This window comes from Marmota marmota, unplaced genomic scaffold, assembly GCF_001458135.2.
Source record: "Marmota marmota marmota unplaced genomic scaffold, marMar, whole genome shotgun sequence".
NCBI classification, from domain to species: Eukaryota; Metazoa; Chordata; class Mammalia; order Rodentia; family Sciuridae; genus Marmota; species Marmota marmota.
This window is the reverse complement of record NW_025999842.1, coordinates 20,962,134-20,984,073: the sequence shown is the minus strand read 5'-3', so window position 1 is coordinate 20,984,073 and position 21,940 is coordinate 20,962,134. Positions and strand designations below refer to the sequence as shown.

The window sequence follows — 21,940 nt, the reverse complement described above, 5'->3', positions numbered from 1 at the left end:
CTTCTGCTTCAGCCTCCCAAGCCACTGGAATTACTGACATGTGCCACCGCGCTCTGCTGTCATTCTTGACAATCCTATATATTATACTTAAAAAATAAAACAAAACTCTTGCCTATTGAATAGAGAGAAAATAGTATCTTTTTTTTTTTTTTTTTGAGAGTCAGTACTGGTGATTGAACCCTGGACTTCATACATGCTAGGCAAATGGTCTAACACTGAGCTACACTCCCAACCCATTTTATTTTTATTTTGAGATAGGTTCTTATTACATTGCCTAACCTGGCCTCAAACTTGCAGTCTTCCTGCCTCAGCCTCCGAAGTAGCTGGGATTACAGGTTTGTACCACCACACCTCGTGTATCTTACTCTCTTAAGTACATTTAAAAATTACTATTGAGGTTAAAGATTTTTTTTCATGTTATTTGTAAACTTATTATTATTTTTCTTGTGAGAGTTGCCCATTTTTCATTAGATGGAGTTACTTTTTCACATATAAGAAGCATATTAAGATTTGAAAGTTTTTGTAAGGAGGCAGTCTGTTCATCTTTTCATGTAAAAATATTCCTTTAGTATTATGCTAAGAAAGGCAATCCCAAATACATGATTGAAACTTCCATCATTTTGGACTTTTTAAAAAACTTTAGTCTCATTGGTTTTGGTTGGAATATTACTTGGATCAGATGTATCTGTTCTTTTTTCTTAATTTATGGATATATATTTATCCTCAAGTGACATGGTCATTTTCTCCCAAGGTTCTTAATACTTCCATATTGTCTCCTATTTTAGATTGTTTATTCCTACTTATAGGAAAGCATTTTAGGGATGAGATTTTCATGAAGAAAACTCAAGAATCATTTCTTCTATTTTTACCTGAATGTAACATTAAGAAAAGGGTAAGATAGTGAAGTATTTTACCTGCTATAACAGATTTCTTAAGATTTATCATCTATATTAGGAAAGTGCTGACTACATAAGGTTAAATATTTATATCCAGGAATACTGTTAGTCCAGATAGGAAGATCTGTTTTAACAGATGTATCTATAAAAAATAAATTCAGTGGCAGCTATAAATTCAAATGGTTAAAGATACAGACACTGAGGTTAGACATGTGTATGATCCTTAGCTCTTCTATTTAAAAACTGTTTGACCTTGGCCTTCTTTGAGTCTTAGTTTTATTACTTGTTATGTGCAGACGGTATAGGTAGCTTTCCATCCAGGTTGACTATGAAAATATGTAATGCTCTTGAAGCTCTTATAATAGTGCTTAGCATACGGTGAGTGCTCCCTATATATTGACTATTGTATTGTAAATAATATTGTATAACTAGCCAACAATATAATTTTATTAACTAAAATATAGCCTTCTGCATGGGTGATGATAATTCTTTTCATTTTTGTGCTCTTCAGATTACTGGCACACTTTAAAAGAAGCTATAATCTTACTGAAGTTATGTAGAGGAGAGTTACTAGTTGGTGAAGGATGTAGAAATCATGTATTATGATGAGTACTAGAAAGAAAGTATAATTAGCTATCCTTTTGAAGGGAAAGCTATGGTGGGATGGGGAATAAGCATATTATTTTAAGAGCTATAAGTGAAACAAGAGTGGTCCAAGGGTTATAACTAGTATATCTTGATAAAAAGGTGTTTGAGGATACATCTCAGCTCAGGCAGACCTTTTCATTTTTCAGAGTCCTTTAAAATAATGAGCTCTGTTGGTGAGTAATGTGATTTGTTATTGTAGATATAGAAGCATTTGCTGAATCATCGTTTTGTTGAAATTTGTAGAAGATTGGATTTTGATGACTTTTAAGATTCCTGTCCATCTCACAAGTTTTTGAGGTTATATGTTGTTATGATATGGGTAAAAAAAATATTATTCATTATTAAGCTCATAATTAGGACTTAGAAATGCTTGCCATTACCATTTTGCAGCAATAAAAGATTCCAAACTAAAGTGCTCTTAATTGGAATGGTTGCTCAAGAAGCATCCATTTATTTTCTTTCTTTTTTTTTAAATCATAGAAAAAGGATCATGTGTTATTTATAAGCCAATCATAACTTTAAAAGTCAGAAATACAACAGGTATATAAAGTCATTTTGGAGTCAGGTGTTTCTTAAATATGCTGCAAATCCTTGTGTATTCCTGCTGCTTTCCAAACAGGTGTGGTTCAAGCCTTGTGAACACTGTGCAATTTTATATTTGGTAAGAAGTGAACAAAACTGACAATAAATATGCCAACATTTTTTTAAAAATACTAAGTGGTAAATGCTATTTTTAGTTACAAAATGGTCTTACTCAAACTGATGTTAGTAAAAAGTGATACAAAATTTGTTTTATTAGAGAGCCTCATTGTATTTTTCTCGACTAGTGATACACACAAAAACACAAGGATAAATAAAGAAATAACTGAAAAGCCCAATAAGTCAACCAGAAAATTTCATTATAAGCTGAATACAAAGAGGCACAACTCTATTTATTTATTTATTTTGGTACCAGGGATTGAACCCAGGAGTACTTAACCACTGAGCCACATCCCCAATCCCATATATATATATTGAGATATATATATTGAAATAGGGTCTAGCTAAGTTGCTTAGAGCCTCCGTAAGTTGCTGAAGCTGACTTTGAACTTTTGATTCTCTTGCTTCAGCCTCCTGAACCACTGGGATTATAGACATGCACCACCACACCCAGTGCAAAACTTTCTTATTAGGTTTTCTTTGTACAGACTATTGAGGCACCTCGTCAAGTGGCAGCAAACCTCAGACCAGTGGTTCTCAAACTTGTGTGTAAACATCACACAGGTTTATAAAATGTCCCTATTCCCATAGTCTTGTGTTGTTATTACCAAAGCTAAGGAACCTGTACTTTTAGCAAGATCCCCAGTGAGTTTGAGGATGTGTACAAGAATGCCTCTTACTGAATATTTGAATTGTGTTGCCTAACCCAACCTCAATGCTATTGGTTGGAAATCTGACTCTGAGCAGCTTGTTTACCAAGTCAGATTTCTCATTTGTAAAATCAGTCAGTTAGACTGCTCTCTAGAGGCCCTCAAGCCCTAACAAGGCTAACTAAGATGGATCCTATCTTAGTGTCAGACAGAAACCTAGTCCTCATGTCAGGTGTAGTTCTTGCAGATAACAGGGTTTCTGTCTTTATCTTGCTATATCTTCCTCTGTGGGTTCAGTTTTTGAGACATCTAAGTAGGAGAATTCTGACACATATCTATGATAATGTGGGAGACTTATGCAAACAAGGAAGTCTCCAGCAATCCTGGGATAAGCTGCATATACACGTGCTAAGCCCTGGTTGGTTAAGAAATAACAGCCACCTCCCCACAATGGTAAGCAGGCTTCACATGGTTCTGTAAAACTCTATCTGTGGCGCTGGTAAACTTAATAGGTTTTAACACTGGTTGAACTTGAATAGTAAGCATTGGATTTCCTGGAGAATTTGAGGTGAGGGATATTTGCATCCGCTTCACAGTCCTGAGTCTTCAACAAAGGAGAGCACTCTTTGCATGCTCCCTGAAATTGAGAAACAGAGTAATAGACAAAAGGGTCAGTGCTGCTTTTGAGGGTAGACAGAGGGCTACAGTGTACAAGACAAAGACATGGGTCTGGCCTCCGCTTTTAGTCAGGAAATAATGCCACAAGTAGAAGTTACTAGGAGTGAAGCAGATCAAGTATATGGCCGGATAGGGACAATGAATGTGATGGCCCTCTCCCTTTTCTGAGTGTTCACCCATGGCAGAAGATTGGAACATTCTGAGCATGAGCACGTAGGCAGAGGCTGTGAGGGAAGTTGGGAACACAAAGACTCCAATGTCCAGAGAGGGGAAGTAATTAACTTGTCTCCCACCAACATCACCTCAGGCAAGACATGGAAGGTAGATGGTTTGCTTCCTGATATGTAAGGAGACAGTGACCAGAAAAATTAGCAGCCATATTCCCAGGGAGACACAAACAGCAATCTTTACATTCTTTCTGGTGTGCACCATGGGGTTTCTGATGCTCTAATACCTTTGCACACTGAGGCAGGTCATGAAGAGAATGGAATAGTATATATTCCCATAGAAAAAGGCCAATGATCACCTTGCAAAGAGATTCCCCATAAATCCAGTTGTTTCCCTGTTTGTGGTAGGCAGTCTTCAAGGAGAACCAATTAACAGAAAGTTTGTCAAGGTCATATTTGCCATGTAAATAAATTACAGCAGGGTATTTCTTCCTTGTTTGGAAAAGAAAGAACAGCAGGGTCATGCCATTCCTTGGCAAATCAACCACAAATACAATTGTTGAGACAATTGGAAGAAAGATGGTAGTAAGCTTCCTGGTGAAGGTGGACATAGAAAAAACTCATCCACAAAAATATCTGGTTCCAAACCTAGTTCCACTGTAACTCCTTTTCTGGTGATTGGAGGTGGGGAGTCATCATGCTTACCAATAAGGCTTCTTCCTTTAGAGGTTCCCTTGTATCCTCCATTGGTCTGACTGCAGGAGGCAGAGGCTGCCAGCTGGATTGCACCCCTCCATTTTCTTTTGACATAATTCATTCATTCATTCTCTTCTGTGTGCTAAGAACTCCTAATTGTTGGACATAATCTAGTGAAGTTTCATCAGTTTATACCTATCATCTTGCTTCCTTCCAAGTCAGAACTTTTGTGTGTATATGTGTATGTTTATTTATTTAAAAGAATCGGGTCATAACATTTTATTTAATACAATAAATGTTGTTAAGACTAATTTAGATGAACACACATATTGAGAATTACCTGGAATGTATTGTCAGTTTGTTTACACAAATCTGATTATTAGATTTAGAAATTTGCTGAAGGCATTCACTTAAATGCTTAAGACGTAGTGCATGTATTTTGTTCAGTTTTATATACTCACACAAGTGATCATAAAGTGTTTTCTTCAGAGGTAATTAGAACTAGCATGACTTCTTTCTAACAATTAAACTGTCAATTTGCCATATATATAAAGTAAGTTTTTTTTAATATTCATTTTTTAGTTTTAGGTGGACCCAATATCTTTATTTTATTTTTATGTGGGGCTGAGAATTGAACCCAGTGCCTCATGCATGATAGGTGAGCACTGTACCTCTGAGCCACAACCCTAGCCCTAAGTTTTTAAATATACATTGATTCCTAGTTTTAACTTTGTTTACTAAACATTAATAATAGTATATGGGAAATAAATGGTGTTCACATTCCAAGTGTCTTAATTTTAAGTGTTATATGACCTTTGTTTTAGGTTTGGTAAGTTATATGAGATTAAATATCTTTAAATAATGAGCATTAGCTATTATGAAAATATAATTCATCTGATTCCCTGTAAGCAACAATTTGCACAGCACATCTTTTCCTAGCAATAAGTAAATGATGTCCTAATTTTCATGGGTATTTTCTTATGTTATTATAACTATTTTGAAATGTAGAATACTTAGTAATTTTCTATGCAACAAACCAAACTAAGAATAATTTAGAAATTAAAAAAAATTTCTGCTTATTGTAATTATCCAATATTTAATTCCACATGAACTGTCATTTTAAAGCTTTTTTCAAATTACACAGCTTTTAACATCTTCTACTTTTATCAATCTTCATTATTCTTAGTTTTAATATGTACATTATTTACATTATATGCAAATCAAATTGTATATTATCTAAAATTAGACTATTGAATAGTTTTTTTGCATACTATGCTTGTTTTTATGTAGCTTATATGCTGTTTATGACTTTAATGTGTAGAACAACTCTAGTTTTTAAAATGTGTGTCTGTATAATTTGAAAGAAAACGCATGGGTTTTCTTTATGAGAATCAGAATTATTCTCTATTTCTTGAGGCTTTTTTTTGGTTATGCACTAATGCATTTATTTAGGTTTTATACTTTGCTTAGAATTTCAGCCTGAGTAGAAAATTTGTAAATTATCCTGATTTAATACCCAACATTATTTCAGTGTCATAAAATCTTAAAATGGGTTTCTTTTTTAAAATTTTTAATTGTTTACAACTGCTTATTATGCTATTGGAGAGAACATTTGAAATATATTAAATTTAGTGACCTCAGGACATTTATTTTATTGTATGTGAAATATAAAGGGTTTCAGAGGTAAATTTTCAAAAGAGATGTATATGCTGTGGCCCAGTGTGAAAGCTGATAGAAAACAAGCCAGCATTGATTATTAATTCCTTCTTTTTATTACTTACTCGTTTTTTCCACAATGATTTGTTAAGTATCTTTGACATAAAAGACTTTTTGCTAGATTTTGTTTAAATCACAAGTAGATGTTCTTCCAGCTTTATAAAAATTTATCAATAATAATAAAAAACCAACTTGATCAATAGAAGCTTTATAGATCTTTTTCCTTGAATTCATACCATCTTCTGTTTTAATGTTTTGTTTTGTTTGTTTTTTTTTTTTAGAGTAGTTTTAGGTACTGAAAAACTGAGCAGTTTTTTTTTTTATTTATTATACTCTTCATTTTCACTGTTATTAATGTCTTGCAATAGTGTGGTACTTTTGTTAAAATTGATGACACAATATTCATGCATTATTATTAACTAAAGTCAATAGTTTATATCAGGATTCACTCTTAATATTACATAGTCTGTGAGCTTTATTTTTAATTAATTAATTAATTTGTGGTTCTCAAATTGAGCCCAGTTTCTCATGCATGTTATATAATCTCTGTACCATTGAGCTACAACCCCAACCTTTGTCTGTGGGTTTTGACTAAGGTGTAATGATATAGTAATGATATATACCCACTATCAGTATCAAATAGAATAGTTTCTCTTCCATAATAATTCTTTGTGCTCTGCCTTTTTATTCTTTCCTCCCTGCAAACTCTTGGCAACCACTGATCTTTTTAATACCTCTGTACTTTTGCCTTTTCCAGAATGTCATGTAGATCTAATCACAGTGTGTAGTCTTTTCAAACTAGCTTCTGGTTATTTAGTATGCACTTAAGATTTATGTTTTTCATGGCTTGGTAGCTCCATTTCCTTTCAGTGCTTAGCAATATTACTTTGTAAGGATGTACATAACTTGTTTATCCATTCACTGTTTTGAAGGACATCTTGGTTGCTTACAATTTTTGTCATTAAAATAATAAAAACTTTTACTTTTATTTACTTAAATTTTGCTTTTATTTCCATTTTTTTTCTGTTTGATTTGTCCACTTCTGTTTTTTTGTTATTTATTTCCCATTTTTTCAAACCTTCTATTAAGTGGTGCTTTAACTTTATTTGATTTGATATGTACTTCTTATTGTTTAATTGCAGTTCTTAAACTGTGTAGATGAATATTTTTTAGTTTCTCAGCTTTTATGTTCACTGTTGTTTTCTACTATTTATTGGGTGACTAAAGTTTTTATATTCCTTTTTTTATTTTCCTGGTTTGGAATCTAACTGAATTTCACGTTTAGTTGGTGCTCTTGAATTTTTTTTTTTTTTTTAAGCATAAATGAGTAACTGTAAATGCTTCTTCCACTTACTGAATACCTTCCTCCTATCCATTTTACTATTATTGTTTAGAGTTTTAGTTCATTTTTTAAGGGTAAAAATTGTTTATTTGTTTTAGAGTCTGTACTTTGCTAGCTTATTTTATGAATATGTTTACTGTTGTTTCTTATATTTTGTGTTTTTTTTTCTTCTTCAGAACTTTAAGAATTCTTTTAGTGAGTTTCTCTGTGTGATAAGTTTTTAACCTTTTTATGTTTCAAGTTGTTTTAATTTGTCCTCATTCCTTAATAATAGATTAGTTGGGGGTTACATTCAAGGTTGATAATCATTTTTTCAGTAATTAACTTTAATATTCCAGTGCCTTTCAGCATTGTTTGTAACTGATCAAACACTTGCTGCAGTCTAATTGTTCATTTGTTTGTAAGCACTCAATCTGAATATTCATGTCTTTCTTTAATACTGGATAAGTCCAGACTATATTCTTTTCAAATGTTGCCTTTCTTCCATTCTTGCTAGTCTTCATACTTAAAAATCCTAATTAGAACTTCTCTGTATAATGTCTATGCCTCTTAAATGTTTTAGAAATATTTTTTATCTATTTGCTGCAATCTTGCATTTCAGGTGAATTTTTAGTACTCTTCAGAATTATATTTTAGTGACTATTTTTCATTTGTAGATTTCTTCATTGTTCTTTTTTTATATTTGTCAGTTCTTATTTTGCTCTTTTGTTTGAAAATTTTTTCATGAATTGTTTTACCAACCTTATTGAGCTTCATAATGCCATTTTAAAGTTTTTATCACAATGTTCTATATTACTTTCTTCTGGAAGTAACTTAGTTTTTCAATTCTTTTTAGTTATACACGAAAAGAATTTATTTTGACATAATTGTAAAAGCATGGAATATCTTATTCTAATTCCATCCCCAGTTATCATTCCTTCCTCTTCTCTCCCCGACCCCTGCTTCTTTCCCTCTACCCATAGTTATTTATTTTTTTAAATTAATTTCTTGTGGATGTATATGGCGGTGAGATTCACTCTTATATTCATTTATGTGCATAGGACATATATGACATATATGTTATATTAGATTCATTCCACTCTTATTCCATCTATTCTCCCTTCCTTTTATTCCTCTTTTTCTACTCCACTGATCTTTATTCCTTTTTCTTACCTCCCCCCACCCCTTATTGTAGATTAGCTTCCACATATCAAAGAAAACATATGAACTTTGGCCTTTTAAAACAATTTTTAAAATTAATTATACATGATAGTAGAATGCATTTAGGCACTTTGACATATTATACATACATGGGATATAATTTCTTAGTTTTCTGAGTGAGTGTACATGTTGCAGAATCATATTGGTCATGTAGTCACATACATACATACAGTAATAATGTCTGTTTCATTCTATTATCTTTCCTATCCCTTCATTCCCTCTTTTCCCCTCCCCTCCCATCACTTCTCTCTACCTAATCCAAGGTAATGCTATTCTTCCCTAGTCTAGTGCCACCCCCCTTTGTGAATTAGCATTCACATATTAGAGAAAACATTCAGCCTTTGGTTTTGTAGGATTGGCTTATTTCACTTAGCATGGTTTTCTCCAACTCCAACCATTTACTGGCAAATGCCATAATTTTACTCTTCTTTAAAGTTGAGTAATATTCCATTGAATATATATAGCACATTTTCTTTATCTATTCATCTATTGAGGGACACCTAGTGATGAACCCAGCCTAATTCCATTTTAAGATTGGGAGCCATCTCATCACAAAGTCATGAAAAGCTAATTTCTGTTTTACTATAAATTACTGCAATTTCTAAACTTGTTTGGAATTCCTGCCCATGTTTTGAACTCACCCATGTCTGGCTTTCCCTGACCAGGTAACAGCCTTCTCTGAAACCTCAGCGGCACCTCATAAATTCTGATGTTAGGATCTGAATTTACTCCCTATCTTGAAATATCATGCCATGTAGACCATTAACCTACTGTCTGCACTTGTATTATGCTTGTCAAAATCCTGTAAGCTGTAAGTTCTCAAGACACTCCCCTTTGCAACTTTTTGTGCTATAAAACCTTGTTTCTGGAGAGCTGGGGTGCTGTTGTCCAGCCCGTGTTAGGAGAGATGGCTGTTGATCAGCCCTCTTTGTGTACATAAATACAAATTTGCTTTAAAATTGAAGTTGGTGGTCTTTTTTTGCATCTGGGTTTAATACTAGGTTGGTTCCTAGTCTAGCTATTGTGAATTGAGCTGCTATAAACACTGATATGGCTGCGTCACCATAGTATGCTGATTTTAAGTCCTTTGGATATAAACCCAAGGAATGGGATAGCTGGGTCAAATGGTGGTTCCATCCCCAGTTTTTTTGAGGAATCTCCATACTGCTTTCCATAGTGGTGTCACCAATTTGCAGTCCCACCAGGAATGTATGAGTGTACCTTTTTCACCACTTCCTCGCCAACATTTATTGTTGCCTGTACTCTTGATGAATGCTGTTCTGACAGGAGAGAGATGAAATCTTAGAGTAGTTTTGATTTGCATTTCTCTATTGTTAGAGATGTTGCACACTTTTTCATGTATTTGTTGATCAATTGTATTTCTTCTGTGAAGTGTCTGTTCAGTTCTTTAGCCCTTTTATTGATTGGGTTATTTGTTTTTTTGGTGTTAAGTTTTTTGAGTTCTTTATATACCCTAGAAATTAATGCTTTATCGGAGGTGCATGTGGTAAAGATTTTCTCCCAATCTGTAGGCTCTCTACTCACGTTATTGTTTCCTTTGCTGAGAAGAAGCTTTTTAATTTGAATCCATCTCATTTATTGATTCCTGATTTTACTTCTTGTGCTTTAGGAGTATTGTTAAGGAAGCCAGATCCTAGGCTGATGTGGTAAAGATTTGGGCCTATTTTTTCTTCTACTAGGTTCAGGGTCTCTGTTCTAGCGCCTAAGTCTTTGATCTATTTTGAGTTGATTTTTGTGCAGTGTGAGAAATAGAGAATTAATTTCATTTTGCTACATACGGATTTCTAGTTCTGCCAGTACCATTTGTTGAATAGACTATCTCTCTTTCCAGAGAATGTTTTTGGTCCCCTTGTCTAGTATTTATCTGGGTTTGTTTCTGTATCCTCTATTCTGTACCATTGGTCTACAAGTCTATTTTGGTGCCAGTACTGTAATAGTATAGTTTAATGTCTGGTATTGTGATGCCTCCAGTTTCACTTTTCTTGCCAAGAATTGCTTTAGCCATTCTGGGTCTCTTATTTTCTCAAATAAATTTCATGAATCCTTTTTCTATTTCTATAAAGAATGTCATTGGGATTTTAATAGGAATTGCATTAAATCTGTATAACGCTTTTGGTAGTATGGCCATTTTGATGATTTTAATTCTGCCTATCCAGGAGCATGGGAGATCTTTCCATCTTCTGAGGTTTTCTTCAATTTATTTCTTTAGTGTTCTGTAGTTTTCATTGTAGAGGTCTTTCACCTCTTCAGTTAGATTGATTCCCAGGTATTTTATTTTATTTTTGAGGCTATTGTGAATGGAGTAGTTTTCCTAATTTCTCTTTTAGTGGATTTATTGCTGAGGTATAGGAATGTGTTTGATTTATGGGTTTTGATTTTATATCCTGCTACTTTGCTGAATTATTTATTTGTGTACACCCATCCCATAGTCTGTAAGGGAAGGCACAAGCTGTCCATGAAGGCGGAAGAGTCCTGGACCTATCCTGGAGGTGGTCCGCCTCCTCCGTCACCGCCCACAGCACCGCCTTCTGGCTGATCGCCAAGAGCTGTCCCAGCCACATGTGGGGCCCCAAGACCTGGAAGCAGGCAGCCATACCCTACAAACAGCACCCAGTGTACACAATTTTTCACCTTAAAGCTACTATCTCTCACTAAGGCATCTACTGCTTTCTCGAATTAAACCAAAATGATGAATTCAATAACTCTCTATAGTACAAACAGAGTATTTGTTAAAATGATTTACAATTTCAAATGGTGGATGAGAGAACAGAGGTAGTGTAGTATGCAGTATTCATGATGGAGGAAGAGAGAAGCTAGAAGTAAAAATTCACAGGAAGAGTGGAAGAGGAACCGACAGAGATTGGCTGTTGGTTGGAAAAAAGTTAGAAAGAAAATCCAAGAAAATAGACAAGAGAGGAAGAATACGAACAAAGAGAAAAAATTAAAGACATAAGAAAACAAGAAGAGGATATACAATCAATTACCAAATATATGAAAAAATGCTTATCATCTCTAGCAATCAGAGAAATGCAAATCAAAACTACTCTAAGATATCATCTCACTCCAGTCAGAATGGCAGCTATTATAAAGACAGACAACAATAAGTGTTAGAGAGGATGCGGGAAAAAGGTACACTCATACACTGCTGTTGGGACTGCAAATTGGTGCTGCCAATATGGAAAGCATTATGGAGATTGCTTGGAAATTTGGGAATGGAACCACCCTTTGGCCAGCTATCCCTTTCCTCGGACTGTACCCAAAGGACTTAAAAATAGCTTGCTACAAGAACACAGCCACATCAATGTTTATAGCAGCACAATTCACAATAGCTAAACTGTGGAGCCAACCTAGATGCCCTTCAGTGGATGAATGGATAAAAACAAATGTGGCATATATACACAATGGAATTTTACTCAGCAATAAAAGAGAATAAAATCATGGCATTGCAGATAAATGGATGGCATTGGAGAAGCTAATACTAAGTGAAGTTAGCCAATCCCAAAAAACCAAATGCCAAATGTTTTCTCTGATATAAGGAGACTGACTCATAGTGGGGTAGGGAGGGGAAGCATGGGAGGAATAGATAAATTCTAGATAGGGTAGAGGGGTGGGAGGGAAAGGGAGGAGGCAGGAGATTAGCAAGGGTGGTAGAATGTGATGGACATCATTATCCAAAGTACATGTATGAAGACCCGAATTGGGTGTCATCATTCTTTATATACAAACAGAGATATGAAAAATTGTGGTATATGTGTGTACTAAGAATTGCAATGCAAAAAAAACGAAGAACAAAGTATATGTATAAAGACATGAATTGGCGTGAACATACTTTATATACAAATATATGAAAAATTGTGCTCTATATGTGTAATAAGTATTGTAATGCATGCTGCTGTCTTGTGTTTTTAAAAATAAACTCAATTAAATAAAAAAAACCAATTAAAATGCAAAACACCATTCATATATCATTGTCCTCCCCACACTGATGCATAAAAAATGTCCTGTTCCAAGTATGGTAGAGATCAGTGTATCAAAAAATAAGATAAAATAAAATAAATCTTGCTGGAGTGTTGAGCTATCTCTGTCAGTTTTCAATAGTTTCTCAGCCCTGTCTCTGATGTCTGTAGGTATCACCAAACCCAGATCAGTCCTTGCAAATCCAGTCTCTGTCCCACCCATCTGGGCTTCAGATACCTCAGGCTCAGCCACACTGCAGTCCCAAGATCTCAATGCTGCTCCTACTTGGAGCCACCCTGAGATGCAGCAGCAAGATAAGGGCCACCAGCACTCTCAGCAGGAAGACCTCAGGCTTCTCCAAACCTGCAGGCACCCCCCACACTGGACCTTTAGGGCCCACCTGGAGTCACTAGACAGAGGCTCTTGTGGTAAATCTCCTGGCACCCAGGCCCCGGCTGGTGTCTCAAAATTGGTGTAGCCACCTGCACCCAAACCTAGAGTCTCCTCTGAAGTAGTCCTCTAGGCTGTGGTAGCAGTGGTAATGTTGGTGGTTGTTGGCAGCAGTGGGTTAGCAGTCGTGGCAGCTGCAGTGGTAGCTGCAATTGCAGATGTGGGGCCAGTGTCACCAGGCGATCTTCGGGGGTCAGCCGCAATGTCGGCTTCAGTTGTATCTGGGGCAGTGGTTTCCTCTGTTGCAGCAGCACCCAGAAAGATCTCCAGGTGATCTCAGGCTGGCAGCAGCAGAATCAGAGTCAGCAACAATGGCGACAGAGGTGCAGGCCCCTTTGGCATTTTTGAGTGGCTTATTTCACTTAGCTTGATAGTTTCCAGATTCATCCATTTAGTGGCAAATGTCATATAAAGTCATTCTTTTTTTTAATATTTATTTTTTAGTTGTGGGTGGGCACAATATCTTTATTTCATTTTTATGTGGTGCTGAGGATTGAACTCAGTGCTTCACCCATGCTAGATGAGCACTCTACCACTGAGCCACAATTCCAGCCCCATAAAGTCATTCTTTATGGCTAAGTAATACTCCCTTTACTTTATCCATTAATCTGTTTAAGGGTACCTAGGATGGCTCCATAGCTTAGCTATTGTAAATTATGCCACTATAAACATTAATGTGGCTATTTCATTGTACTATGGTGAATTTAACTTAACCACCTTTGGATATATACTGAGCAGTGGGATAACTGGCTCAAATAGTGATTTCATTTTTTGTTTTATGAGTTTTCGAACTAATTTCCAGAGTGGTTACACTAATTTGCAGTCCTACCAACAATGTATGAGTGTACCCTTTCCCAGACATCCTTGCCGAACTTTATTGTTACTCATTCTTGATAATTGCCATTGTGAATGGAGGTAGAGACACTGTATAGAGCAGTTTTATGGAGCAATTTTTTTCTAGCCTTCACTGAATTTTTTTATTGATGTTGAGTTTGCAAAAAACTTATCCTCTGTTTTTCAAGCTCTCCTGCAATTTATTTTTGAGACCAGGTTTCATCTTATACAAAGTACACAGGAGTTTTTCAAGCCAAACTATGGGTGAGGGTTTATATTTATCTCTAACACTTCTTAGGTTTGTTCAGATTATATCATGTTTCAAAAAATTTTAAATTTTGATCTATCATGTACCATATTAACATTATTAACATATGTGACTTCTTCCTATTTATATATCATTGGTAACATTGTTAGAAAAGACAGAGCCATGATCAATGCTTAAAAAATAACTGATCCTCAATACTGAGATTAATCCCATGATTCACTTAACCATATTGTTATTCAAAAGGATGCCTCACTAACATCAAGATATTCTGCTTGCTGTTAATCACTGGCTATTTTTCAGAATGCCCATTGATTATTTGATGTGAAAAATGCTGGTCCTCTGTAAGAGGTTTTTTTTGAACTCCAAATAAACTTATTATTTTTTGCTTTTAATGGATTCTTTAATGTTCACTAGATGGAAATAGAATGGAGCTGAAAATCCTTTTGTTAAACGTTGAAATTTTATTTGCTTTAAAGCCTGTTTTAGATGATTATTCTTTTTTGACTAGTCTAAAAAGCAGGGTTCAAATTGCACTTTTTATATGAGCAGAGTTGTTTTACTAGGAAATAATGCTTTGCTAACTGTCAACTTATCTCTGTATTTTATATATGAATATATATATATATATATATATATATGAATGAGAGAGAGACACACAGAGAGAGACTGTGTGTGTGTGTGTGTGTGTGTGTGTGTGTGTGTTTGTGTGTTTATTTAGGCCCATTATATTTCATTACTAATTTTTAAGGGATTTATAGTAGAATTTCTATGATATATTATTTGAAAGATACATATTACTTTTTGTTTTTCTTTTATGGCACTATAATATCTGTAATACATTTGATAATTATGTTGGGAATATAGCACCCACTATAGCACTGTTCCTATTGGAATAATAATGATTTCACTCAGTATCTATTGGCAAGTGGGTTTTACTTTTCTGTAGATATTCAAAACTACATTCATCTGTTTAAAATGTTGCATTGTCAAGAAATGAGATAATGCTGTTTTAAAGATATTCTTGTACCTGTTTTGAAATAATTTTTGTCACCTTTGAAATTCAGTCTGTTGGTTAATTTTCTGTTTCCATAATTAACTTTATGAAGAGCTACTTTAGCTTATAATTCATTTTAGTCAAAAAGTTTTACAATAAGAAGAACTCTAAAAACCTTTTGTCACACAAAAATACAGATAATGGCTTTAACAGTATTGACAAGGAAAAAGATGTTACCTATCTACTGTGTCCTCATTAAATCTCATATCCTTTATAGCCAGGTTGTGAAACTTGCCTCTTCATTGTTTGAGAGATTCGTTCTTCTATACTTTATTTTATCAGCTTCTTAGTACATGGCCATTTCTGTGCCTGTAGCTAACTTCTCCTTCCCCCTTTTTCTTATTTTTCTTCTTCTTTTTTTAAAAATTTGATAGCCTTTGAAACTTGTACCAGTATATACAGCAGTGATCCAGACAGCTGCACCTTTACAAACAGTCACTGAGTGCCAAATTAGTTTGTAATGCAAATTTTGAATGAGAACTGCACCTGCTCTCAATGTGGATGAAAATGGCAAATGTAATGGAAAGCACAATTTTGGGATTTCTTTAAATCTAGTAGCAGCTGATCTCAGAACTCTGCTGGGGATTCTTCATCTTGGAATTGTAGAGTTGCTATGAAGAGCAAAACAGCTTTCTTTTCTCTTTTGCTAGGACAGGCCTTGTGTATGACTAACAATTCAAAAACACTGATTTTAAAGGATTTTAGGAAAGTGAGCCTGAAAGCAGGATGATTAATAGAGGTTGGTGGAGGGGAGTGGATGAAGCATGGCTAGATTTGATGAGTGTACATGTATTGAGAGAGAACACTGACTTCCATTAATGGGTACAATTAATACCTGTTAATCTAAATAGATAAATACATTTAAAAATTGTTTTTAGGGAAATTCTGTTTCATTTTTACTTTTCAACCTTTAAGTGGTTTTCTTTATTCGTTTAGTATTTTAAGTCATTCTGGTTCATAAATTTCTTAGTAGCTTTGTTGATATATAATGTATATACTATAAAATGCACCCATTTAAAAAGTATATAAATTATTGTTTTAATTATATGCACAGGCATGTACAATCATTATCACAATTTTAATGTACTCACATAACATCAAAAAGAAATCCAGGGCCTTTAACTATTATCCTGCATCCTTTCCTTTCTCCTACCTTTCTCTCTGAAGAAGCACTAGACTACTTCTGTTCCTATGAATTTTCTATTTTTGTACAGTTTGTGTAAAGGGAATTATACAATGCAATCTTTTGTCAATTATTTCTTTCACTTAGCAGAATGTTTTCAAAGTTCATTTACTTGTACACTACTTTATTTCTTTTTATGGCTGAATAATATTCTATTATATAGATATGTCTTCTGTTTATCCATCCATCAACTAATTGATGGATGTTTGGATTGTTTCCAACTTTGGCTATTGAATAGCTAAATTTATGTATGTGTTTTTGTTTGGATACTTATTTGTATTCTCTTGGGTATATAGCTAGGAGTTTTATTGAGTCATATAGTAATTTTATGTCTGACTTATTGAGCAGCAAGCAAACTGATTTCCATGGTGGCTGTACAATTTTATATTCCCACAAGTAAAGTATGAGGTTTCTGTTATTTCTACATCATTACCAGTACTTGCTGTTTTTCATTTTATAGCTTTTTTAGTGGGTGTTAAATGATATGTCATTGTAGTTTTGATTTGTATTTTGCTGATGACTAATGATGTTGAGTATTATCATGTTTAGTGGCCATTCATATATATATTCCATAGAGAAATGTAGATGATTTACTTTTAAATTGAGTTTTATTATTTTAAGAGTTCTTTATATATTATGGATACAAGTTCCTTACCACATATATGATTTGCAAATATTTTCTCCATTATATGGGTTGTCTTTTCACTCTTGATGGTGTTTTTTGAAGCATGGAAGTTTCCTATTTCAATGGTTCCAAATTATCTGTTCTCTTTTGTTGCTCATGCTTTTAATGTCAAATCGATAAATCTTTTACTAAATCCATGTTCTTGAAGATTTACTCTTATGTTTCTTCTAAGAGTTGTATAGTTTTAGTCCTTACATTTAGGTATTGATTCATTTTGAGTTCATTTTTGTTTATAGTTTGAGGCAATAGTCCAACTTCATTATTATTATTATTATTATTATTGTTATTATTATTATTATTTTTGCATGTGGCTAACTAGTTGTCCCAATATCCTTTATTGAAAGACTTTTCCTTCTTCATTTTTCTCTTGATTCTTTTAAAATTTTTTCATTTAACTTTTAGCTTTTTTACTATGATGTGTCCATTCATGGATCTCTTTGTGTTTACCATGCTTGGAATTTGTTGAGCTTCCTGATATATGTTTGATGTTTTTCAGTAAGTTTAAAAACTTTTAATCCATTATTTTTTTTCAATATTTTTGTGCTCTTCTTTCTTCTCTCCTTTGGGATTCCTGTGTTATTGTACTTAAGGTGTCACACATTTCTGTTAATCTTTATTCATTTCCCTTTCCATTCTTTGGAGGTCGTAACTTCTCCTAGTTTTCGAATTATTTTCTGCCAGCTCAAATATACAGTTAAGAACTTATAATGAGTTTTTTATTCCAGAACTTCCATTTGGTTGTTTAAAGCAATTCTGTACCTTTATTTCTTCTCTGTTTGATTTGCACTTGTCTTTACTTCTTTAATCATGGTTTCTTTTAGTGTTTTGAGCATATTTATAATGCCTGTTTTGAAATCTCTTTTCTTTTAAACTTGCAATCTGGTCACTTTCTAAGGTCGTTTCTGTTCCTTACATCCTCCTCACACCCAATGTCAGGATCATAACATCATACTTTTATTCATTATTTTTTCATTTATTTTTGGTACAAGGACCTAATCCAGGCCTTGACCATGCCAGGCAAAAACACTCTTCCACTGAGCTTGATTTTATGGAACTTAAGTCCTGAACTAAAATTTTCGATGTGACTTAGAGCTAAATGGGTAAATATTGTAAATATTCAGTCAGGTATTTTTTTGTTTTTTGTTTTCTTATTTTCCATTTGAGTTGCAGGGTAATTCAAAAGCACCAGATTATTTTATAGCAGAACACAAAGAGATCGTCATTCTATTTCATAGATGAATAGTATTTCCTGGGCCAAAGGGTATGTGCATCTGCCATTTTGATAGATATTGCCAAATTGTCCCTTTCTATAGTGATGTGGAAGTTTAGACTCCTTCATATGTGTAAGCATTTGAGATTACTTGTTTCTCTACACACTTGCTTATAAAGAGTGTTAATGAACTTTGGGTCTTTGACAATGTGAAAATGAAAGTGTAATTCAAAGTTTTTAAATGACAAATGAGGCTGAATGTCTTGAGTGTGTTTTGATATATCTAAGGACTATTTATAGGTTCATTCTATAAACTGTACTTTGTGTATTTTTCAATTTCCCTGCTTTTCTTATATTTTAAAAGAAAGATCACATGACTTTTACTATGATTTGCTGTTAAGTATAAGGAGAATAAAGAATCCAGATCTGACAGCTTTCAACTTGAATTTTAATGAGAGGTTGATGTATCATTAACAAAAATGGTGATGAGAGGAGAAAGCTGATTTGAGAAATGATGATCTCAGTTGTACACTTTTTTAAAAAAATTTTGTTCCTATTAGAGCTATAATCTGCCATTAGAGTATTAACATTTATAAGAAAGGACATATGCCAGGGCGTGCAAGTATAAGAACAGAAAGTTACTGAATATGCATTTTGGATAGGTTGATTAAAATGGGCCACTCTGCTTAAGTGACATTTTCTCTGAAGGAAGTAAAGGAATGATATATGTAAATATCAGGGAGTAGGGTATTTTAATTATGGGGAACAGCAGGTAAAATGTGGGAGTATGCTTAGGAATACTAAAAAGGAAGGAGTGGTTGAAATGAAAAACATGAAGGGAAACATAGTAGCAGAAATATGAGATTATAGAGAAATGAGTACATATAGGGAGGTCTTGTTATATTTAAGGACTTTGATTTTAACTATGAGATCAGAAATTACTGTGGGGTCTTGAACTGAGGAAGACTTTGGTTTTAACTATGAGATCAGAAATCATTGTGGGGTCTTGAACTGAGGAAGGGTGTATTGTAATAGGATCACTTTGGCTACTGATATGCTGAAGATGCTAATAGTTAACAACTGCCAACCATTCATTCACTATTTTACCTTAAATGATTCATTCTAGGAAAGGCTTCTGGGTGGTTTATTTCCATGAATGTCATTCACCCTGGAACCTCTATGTTCATTACCAGAGGCAGAATATATAAATTGAATATGGGTAGTGTCCCTGGAGGTCTGTATGATAACCGCTTGATCCCCAGGGTGGTGTTATTGGGAGGTGCTCCAGAGCTTTAAGAGGCGGGGCCTTGTGGGAGGTCCTTACATCATTGGGGGAGTGCCCCTAAAGGTGGTTGTGGGGCCCCACTCCATCATCTCTCCCTCTGCTTCCTGGCTTATGATGGCCCCTTCCTCTCTCCCTCTGCTTCCGTTTTTCTCTCTCCCTCTGCTTCCTGGCTTATGATGCAAGTGATTTGCTCTGCCCCATGCCTCTGTCATGATGTGCTGCTCTCACCAGAGGCCCAAAGTGATGCCTCATGATGGACTGGAACATCCAGAACTGTGAGCCATAATAAACTCTTTTCTCTGTGTAAGTTAATTTCCTCAGGTATGTCAAGTAACATCATGCCAACTAATATAGGTGCCACATGGGAGATTGTGTATTCATTGTCCTGAGTTGTGTAGTGTACAGACTTTGTGGTTCTCATGGGTGTCCCTGCATACTGAAGTTGGATGAATTCTTTTTGAAAGTGGGGAAATTGAATGAAAGACTATGCCTGGAGCCATGGAGGAGATCAGGAAATTTGAAGCAAGAAAAGTTGATAAAGGAGAAAGAATTGTGATCAAGGAGATTTAGCATCAAAAGCTATGTATAGTTTTGTAATCAGTACTTAGGGTAAAAAAAACCACTCGATTTTTAAGAAAATTCTTGGTGACCCTAAGATGTGATGATTTAGAAACTTGTTTTTGTTGTTAAGCCATTAGGAAGTTGAAAATTTCCATGTATTGTTCAAGTGAAAAATTAACAGATACTATTTAAAGCATAGAATATCTTTTATGAATGAAACCTTATTAATACCTATCTTGCAGTGTTGATCATGATCAGGATGGACATTTCCTTATGGTATTGATGAATAGCTTATACTAAGATGAGTGCTTAATACTCATGGGTATATGGAAATATCATGTATATGTGGAAATTTTCAAGGCATTGTTATTTTATTTTTAAAATATATTCTTAGTATGTATTTTACTATAACTAGAGATTTTCTAAATGAATATGATTTTGTTTTTTACTAACTTATTTCCTAGAAGTTTATGATGATTGCTGTGAATTTGTAAATCCATTTTGATTTAAGTATTTAACATATCTTCAGCATTTTGAAGGATGCTTTAAGGATGTTAAGAAAGGAGGATCAAACATGGATCCTAAGTTTATTATTTTTGTCTAGAATATTGGCCTATCTTTAGTTTTCCACAGTGTTATACTTCTATTTCTTATTTCTTCATTCTTCTAGATATTCTATTAATGTGGTTTTAGATACATTACTTATACGTGTTTATATGTTAACCATTTTCAACACAATAGGAGAAGGGTCATTAAGGTGTTTGCTACTGATATTTGAAGGAGATTAAACACCACAACACAACAACAAAAACTTAGTCTTTACCCTGTGTTGGGAAATACCTGGCAAAAATTTCTTTTCATCTTTGAAAACAACCCATTTGAGATTCTTTCTGTATTTTAGATTGCATTTGGAGACAGTTTTGACTTTTATTTAGAAAGAGTTTATTTAAGTAAAACTAGTACTTCTGATGATTACCTTTATAAAAAATGATTCATTGAAGAATTAAAAATGGGAGAAAATATTCTATTATATGAATAAAACATGTCTTTAATATATCTTAGCATTTGCGTTTGTGTTGTAACTCTTGGAGAAACAAAGGAGCAAGATTCTTTGAAGGAGGACACAAAATAATGAGGAAGCTTCTTTTCCTGCCTCACAGAGTTATTATTTGAGCTACGTTTTGAAGATTAGAAGTAAAAGTTATCAGGCTGGGGAGAGTAGAAAGATGCTTCCATCTAGCAGAAACAATATGTACAGACACGTGGGGATGTGAACGAGCATGTTTTAGTCTTGGAGCAACAGATGGTTGGTGTTATTGGATGGTAAGGATTTGTCAGTTGGGGAAAGCCAGGATGTGATGATGACTGACAGATCCATTGGGGCCAGATATTGAATGACAAGCTGTGAGGGTGCTGAGAAGCTTGGATTTTATCTTATAAGCACTGTAATAGTATTAAAGATTTTCTTTTCTTTTTTTTTTTTTTAAAGAGAGAGAGGTAGAGAGAGGTAGAGAGAGAGAATTTTTTTTTTAATTTTTTATTGTTGGTTGTTCAAAACATTACATGTTTCTTGATATATCATATTTCACCCTTTGATTCAAGTGGGTTATGAACTCCCATTTTTACCCCATATACAGATTGCAGAATCACATCAGTTACACATCCATTGATTTATATATTGCCATACTAGTGTCTGTTGTGTTTTGCTGCCTTTCCTATCCTCTACTATCCCCCCTCCCC

The 21,940-nt window shown here is 34.2% G+C and overlaps 1 protein-coding gene and 1 pseudogene across 9 annotated transcripts in view; one reads left to right on the top strand and one right to left on the bottom strand.

Moving 5' to 3' along the window:
* The window catches only part of Ascc3 (activating signal cointegrator 1 complex subunit 3), a 355,403-nt gene that overhangs the window by 43,011 nt on the left and 290,452 nt on the right, over nucleotides 1-21,940 (top strand). The gene's annotated exons all lie outside the window — the stretch shown is intronic.
* LOC107151432 lies at nucleotides 3,399-4,935 on the bottom strand (annotated as a pseudogene).